This window comes from Solanum stenotomum, chromosome 3, assembly GCF_019186545.1.
Source record: "Solanum stenotomum isolate F172 chromosome 3, ASM1918654v1, whole genome shotgun sequence".
Taxonomy (NCBI): domain Eukaryota; kingdom Viridiplantae; phylum Streptophyta; class Magnoliopsida; order Solanales; family Solanaceae; genus Solanum; species Solanum stenotomum.
In genome coordinates, this window is record NC_064284.1 from 64,818,834 (window position 1) to 64,826,451 (window position 7,618).

Here is a 7,618-nt window from a genome sequence, read left to right on the forward strand (position 1 = left end):
CGTCAAACTTCCTTATACAATTTATTAACATCATAACCATGGTTGTTTTCAGGCGGCACAATATTTTCGTCACGACAAGCAGAATATCACCTCTCTGGTGGATCCATCATTGAAGTCTTTCAAGAATAATGAGCTTATGGTTATTTGTGAAGTAATTGAACAATGCCTTCAAGAAGATCCAAGGAAGAGACCAACTATCAAAGAGTCCATTGATAAATTAAGGGAAGCAATTGATGTATCACCAAATGCTGCAGTTCCAAGGCTTTCTCCTCTGTGGTGGGCTGAACTCGAGTTGTTATCCAGCGAGGCAGCGTGATCCAGCTTAATTTGTCCGTCTACGTTGTAAGTTTGAGTACGTACGTGTTGTTTTACTACGTATGAATACGGAAATACATCATTTCTCTTAAACCCCCTGGGGTAGTTGTATCTAACTATCCTCTACATATATTTATGATCTATATTGGTTTATTCTTTTATCATTTGAGTTGACAAGAATTGTGACTATTGAATATAGCTGAAATCAGCTTGTTTGGTATTCAGGCGTAATTGACGTCGTACATTGGTTTATTCTTTTATTATTTGAGTGACATGAACAATGGGGATTCATATACCCGACCCGTCTTGTTCGGAATTGAGGCATAGTTGTTGTATATTATTGGTTTATTCTTTTATTATTATTTTGTCTTTGCCAAGAATGACATTTCTTCATTTTCATTTGTGGGATATTTTGTGGTCTATGCCCTTTTATGATCAAGAATGTGTGTGTGTTTGTGTCTCTCATCTTTGTGTATTTCTTCTGCATAATTTTTTTATTTTACTCTCTAATGACTTTATATTTATCCAGATGAATTTATGTTATATACATTGATTGATAGTCTAAAATCTCTTCTTTTTTTTTTATATATTTTACACTATGAGAGAGAATCTTAACTTATGATAGAAAGTTATTTGTTATTTATTATTTTTATTCGATTACTGTTCGTTATTAAGGTAGATGTTTTTCTTTCCTTTCACTTTATGTTTTTTCGAAAATAAAAAATTATCTTGAATACTATGTAATGTTTACTCTCAAACTCTTCATTTATGCTTGTTAATACATAAAGTTCATCAAGTATATCTTGCGTTGGTGCGAAAATGGAATTCCCACTAACTAGAACAAAAGATTCATGTGAGAAAACATACCTCATTATAGGGGTGTGCAAAAACCGATTTAACCAATAAATCGAACCGAAACAAATACTATTGGTTTATTGATATTGGGTTATTGAGCTAACGGTTTTTAAACGGTTTTGCAAAATTTTTTATTGGGTTATTGGTTCGGTTTCCGCTTTTATGATTTTTGTTAATGGTTAAACCGATAACCCAATAAGACTATACTAAATTTACTAGTCTTATTGTTAATGGTTAAACGATTGTTACTTTCACACTTTTTCCTTTGAATGTGTCTAAACTTGCAAGAAAAATAATTGTTACTTTTATGATTATTACTTTCATGCCAAATGCTGGAAAAATCATATGGTATATATGAAAATTTTCTTATCGTGTATATAATATATATGAAACCGATTAACCAAAAACCGATAAGAAATATGTTATTGATTTGGTTATCGGTTTGACGTATTTACAAACCGAAAACCGATAAATCGAACCAATAACACATAAAATTGAACCGAACCGATCGATGCATACCCTATACGATCACTTATTCACAAATTTCATGTGGAAAAAAAAGTTTCCATTTCTATCTCATAAAAACCTTTTTGATAATGTTTATCCTTATTCCCCTCTTTTAAGAGTATTTAAATGATAGATTCTATAGGAACTATAACTGTACCTATAAGATAAGGATAAAAGCGGAAAAATTGAAAACACATATATACGGTTTATTGTTCATATATCAAGGGCAGATAAGATTTTACGCATCATATTAAATTAAACTAAAAGTATCAATTTCTTCTATCATTTTAATTTATTTATGTTTTCATGAAAAGTATATATATAATACTTTTAACAATTTTGAAGAACATGGTATTATACTCATATTTTTGGCTTTTTGTGCTTTTTTTCCATAGAAGTTGGCAATTTGTATTTTCCCTTTATTTTATTATAAGAAAGACAAAATCCTAGTACTACTACTACATTGAAAATGAGAAGCCACGTGAAGAGTTTTTTAAAAAAATATTTTTTTTAATGTTAATGGTATTTATTTTAAAACTTGATTAAATCTGAATTCATTATTTAGAGAACTCGTTTCTAGAGATGGGGCTCCAAATTTCTATTTCTTATGTGATGATTATACAATATTTTCCATCGTTATGGATTTTTTCAATTTATTCTTTTATGTTTAAGAAATAATTAAAAATGATGCACAATAAGAAAAAAAAAAGTTAAGGATACATCATTATTTATGTTTTCTCTTTTCAACAAACAAAAAACATTTCCACTTTAGTAGGGAGATGGACGTCATTGACAACTTTTTGTATTATTTTATTTTTTATTTATTTACGACTCAAGTTAATAAGATTCGAGTTTAAAAATCTCACTTTAATAAATAAAGCGTTTTTTATCATAAACTTTTTCGTTTAGTTGCAAACATTTGAAAAACTTTCCTTTAATTTATCTAGAAAAAAAAATCATATTTCTATAATAAAAAAATAATTTGATTTTTAAAATTTCTTTTATCTTTAAAAAATAACTAATAATCATACATATGTCTGTAATTTATTCTAAGCCACAAGTTTTCTAAAGATATAAACTTTCAAACTGTGTCTAAAATTCATTATTTTAAAACTTTAGAGTATGATTACTATTATTACATGTCAAGTGTCTAAAATGTGTATTTAAAACTTTACTATTACATGTCAAGTGTCTAAAATTTGTTATTTAAAACTTTAGAGTATTATTACTACATGTAAAGATTTATGCGTTATATTAAATGTACATAAGTAAATACTTAAATTTGTATACAGCTGAATAAGTAAACATACTCACATACACACATTCCATATGACATAATAAACTAACATAAAATATCATGTAGGACACAAATTGTCATGTAGAATAAATATCTCTACTTGTTCAATAATATACTAATTTAAATGTCTACTTGTGCACATTCAAAATTGAATAACATAAATACTAGTTAAAATTAAATTAATTTTTTTTTTTTTATATATATTATGCTTTTAACTTTCAAAAACAGTTCCTAAAATATCTGCATATTCTGAATAAATATTTATCAGAAAATAAATAAGTATTACTAGGGTGGGGGGTAATAATACAAACAAGAACCAAAAAAAAGAAAAAAGACAAATTAAAAGATGATGCATCACATGCATGATTTAGAGTTCCAAGAATTGTCTTTATAATGCACCTTATAGTATTTTTTTTTATTCCATTTATATTAGATATAAAAAATATTTTGAAGGTCAAATACGTCGAGATTATCTCGTTTGAACTTTATCTCTTAGCATATGATCTTTATAGTCTCTTTGTTACGGCGAAAAATATTTTCTATTTTTTAAATCTTTTTAGTTAATTAATAAAAATAATGTTTTAGTGAAATTAGAAAAAATAAATTGACATTTTACGTTGATTATATTCTTTTAATCCTTTAATATTCTTTATTTTTATTTCATCTTCATAGCTTTCATTTCCATGACCCCTACCTTCACCTCCCATAGTTTTAATAAAATACATGTTGTTTAGATTTATGTATCGATACAGAAAAAAAAATCACTTATCTTTCTTTAAAAAAATAACTTTTATAGAAATTATTTTCCTTCGCACCAAACACATTCATGTTCATTTATAATAATTTGAATAGAAAATTAAGCAATAAGTCTTTGGATTTAAATCCATCAAATACCCTTGTAAAGTGAGAGGTGGTGTCTAACTTTGAAAATTTATGAAGTGTGATTTTTTCATTAAATCCATAACTTATTTTAATAACTAACTTTATAAGCCACTAATTGAATTTATACAAATTCATGAGCCATAAAATAACTATTAATATTTGTATTGAAATAGTCCGTCTATGTCATATTTCTGAGATGCGTTCATTAATCCCGATTTTGCGTGAACACGAAATAGGCTACAGATGAGTACAAAACTACGTCACATTGCATTCCCTAAATCACGTAATGTCCAAAAAATATACCTACTAACAAATGTACAACACTTTTGGTGCATCTCAAAAAAAAAAAAAAAAAACTTTCACACCATATATTAAAGGGAAAATGCATAAGTACCCCCCCAGCCTATGCCCGAAATCCCAGAGACACACCTAACCTTTACTAAGGTCCTATTACCCCCCTGAACTTAATTTATCTATAATATTCTACCCCTTTTCGGCCTACGTGGCACTATCCTTGAAAAAAATGTCAACATGCGCTGGGCCCACCTGATAATGCCACGTAGGCCAAAAAGGGGTAGAATATTACATATAAAATAAGTTCGAGGGGGTAATAGGACCTTAGTAAAGGTTAGGTGTGTCTCTGGGATTTCGGATATAGGCTGGGGGGGTACTTATGCATTTTCCCTATATTAAAAAAAATAGATCAAAAAATTTCAATTCATAATATTGCTAGCGAGTTTCTTAAAAAAACAAAAATGGCAAATTCAAGCTCTGATAGAAAAAAAGAAGAAAATTTATACGATTCATAGATGAACAATCAACAAGAAGAAATAAACGAGCTTCAAAACGCCATCGTTCGTGCTCGAAAAAACGAGCTAAATGATGACGAATTGAATGAGTTGCTAATGAAAATGGTGAACAACTTCCAAGAATAAGCGAACGGCCAAGTCGACTCGCGAGAGTCGACGTATCGCTGTTCTTCGCCCCCACTTGGTGCACCCCTTTGGAAAATTCGGTCTTGTGGATAGGCAGGTGTAGGCCGTCTTCGTTTATACGGCTTATGCGCTAAGCAGAATCAAAATCGAGTCTCATATCACGGAATATCTACAGGTAGAATGTTAAATAAGCAGATTGAGTTAAATTTGAATGTATTAACGAATTATTTAATTCGTCAAAAAGTTTTTTAAGATGAAATGAGCTTAGAATAAATAAATTATCTAAACAATAGATCATAGTTCAATCCGTCCAACTTTTACACATATTTAATTTTGTTGATTGTTATTTTATAAATTTTTTAATTATTTAATAATTTTTTGTTATGATTTTATATAATGTATCAAATAGGGAATGTCAAAGATTATTTTTTTCCATCAATATCTTTTGAGTCGAGCTCGTCACACTGAGATTGTTTATTATGGTTTATATGAGTTCATCGCAACCGACCTTATGCGATTTACATCTCCTACGATTTGTAGTTCATTGCACATGAGCAGATTTATTTGGTGCATGTGGACTTAAAAGGATAACGATCACGGGTTTTGCCTATGAAAGAAAAAGAAGTCTTGTTTTAAATACTTTAATTAAGATTGTCATTGTCAATGTGGGCTATATAACAAACTTTTAGACGAGTCGAGTTAAAATAGATTGAGTTGATAAAGGGGAGGATCGTTATCCTGTCCAAATATAATTGAGTTTAGACACCAGTTATATTTTTATGAACTAATTTTATCGACGTACACACAGGGTATGAAAATTGGAGACTTTGGTCAGCTTTCTGGTAAGCAAATTACCATGATTGATAAGTTACAAAGACAGATTATTTTAGAAGAGAGAAGATTTTCTTCAAGGTTAGCTAGCTTGCAAGAAGATGTTGTTGATCAACCGTTTGCTATGGCGGCCAGAATTTACGATACTGAACGAGGTACGTGACATATTAATTTATTTATCGATGTTTAATTGAACATGAAGTTTAGGATTTTTTTTTTATTTCAATTTAATATTACTTTTTAAAAAAAAATCATATTAATCTCTGTCCATATGTGCATTTATATTTATATTTATTAGAAGAATGTAGAGGGGTGGAGACAAATAATTAATTCTATTTTTTATTTTTTAAAATGACAAGTATTTTGGAAAAATTATATAATCATGATAAGTAAAGTGGACTAGATCAGGTAGTATGCCATTCTTTTAGGAATAAACTAAAAAAGTATGACAAATAACGACAAAATGAATATTATAATCTTATTATAAGCGTATATGATCACATCGTTACTTTTTTTCCCTGTCTTTGTTATTTTATAAACATATTTCACTTTTTATCCTTTTTATAAACGATAATACTTTTATCTCATATTTTACCTTTTCTTTGTAATACTAAATGCTAAGTCTTCAAATTGTTGGTGCATGAGATTATGAAACAATAAAAAATAATATAATCTATCTAGAAGTTATATTCATCAAAATAATATAATACAATATAATAACATATTATGAAACAATATCTAATAACCATATGATCCAAATGAGTTATAACTATTTAAAAAATTAAATTATTTATTTAAGAAAATATATTTTATTTACTTAATTATGTTTGCAACAGGTGAGAATGAAATGGAGCACTTAAATAAACATGGTGAGGACATGTCAAATTTACTAGAAGAAGTTGATGAGTTGAGGATGAAGACACTAAAGGAGATATTGGGCATATTGACACCAATTCAAGGTGTGGAATACTTAGCAGCAGCAAAGAGAATAAGGCTATGTTTGCAACAATGGGGAAAGAAGAGGGAACAAGAACATAATAGTAATTAATAAGCTAGAGATAAACATGCTATGGGATTATTAGTGTTGTTATTATATATGATAGTAATCAAAATCTATCCTTTTTTTCGAGTTTCATATTTTGGTTGTCAGCGGCTTTCTTTTTTCTATATGAACTATCACGATCTAGGTATTAAAACACATCTATAGTTAAGCAGATGGTGATGGTTCAGTTAGGACAAGAGAACATTTGATGATTGGTTGAAGCAGTTTTGAGGTGTGTTTTAATATATCGATAGTGTAATTCATGTAGCAAAAAAAAAAAAAAACTAATTAATTGTTAGAATGTGAAACTCGAAAAAAGAAGAAGATGAAGATAATTTAAATATGTGTTTGATCATTAACTCTATAGAATACATTATGTTATTATTATGCATGTTTGAATTTGTTGTACATATGCCAAATCTTTGGTTTATTTCTTCTCTTCTTCTTATTACTCCATCTCCATCCGTTTTATTTTATTTTATGTGTTTTAGTTTGAACTTGATCAGATACGAAATTTTTAAAAAAGTAAGAAAAACTTTTGAACTAGTATTCAATTTGAATTGAAAAAATTTAAAGAGAGGTGGAATTATTTGTTTTTGTTTAGGCAGGGGAAAAACTAGAATTCTAATTACATACGGATTCAACAAAATTTAATAGTTTTACTCAAAACTGTCTTTGTGTTAGAAATCCACTTATTCAATACACTGCTTTCTTTAGAGATAATACCAATTTCCACTTTTTTTTTACACTGAATATAAATGTTGCACAAAGGAATGACATGCACTAATCAAGAAATGGTCCCTTAATTAGTGACACATGTTTTTATAGCTATCGAGATGTCATGACATGATGTAAGATTATTAGTTTCAAAAGTTTATATTTTTCTTCTAAAAGACTGAAACTACGTGCTCAATCAAATATCACTATATAAATCGAAACAAATGGAGTAACTTC

General features: G+C 28.5%; 1 pseudogene; it reads left to right on the forward strand.

Moving 5' to 3' along the window:
- Positions 1-4,611: 4,611 nt before the first annotated feature.
- Positions 4,612-6,670, forward strand: LOC125858351 (protein DOG1-like 3; annotated as a pseudogene).
- The last annotated feature ends 948 nt before the right edge of the window (positions 6,671-7,618 follow it).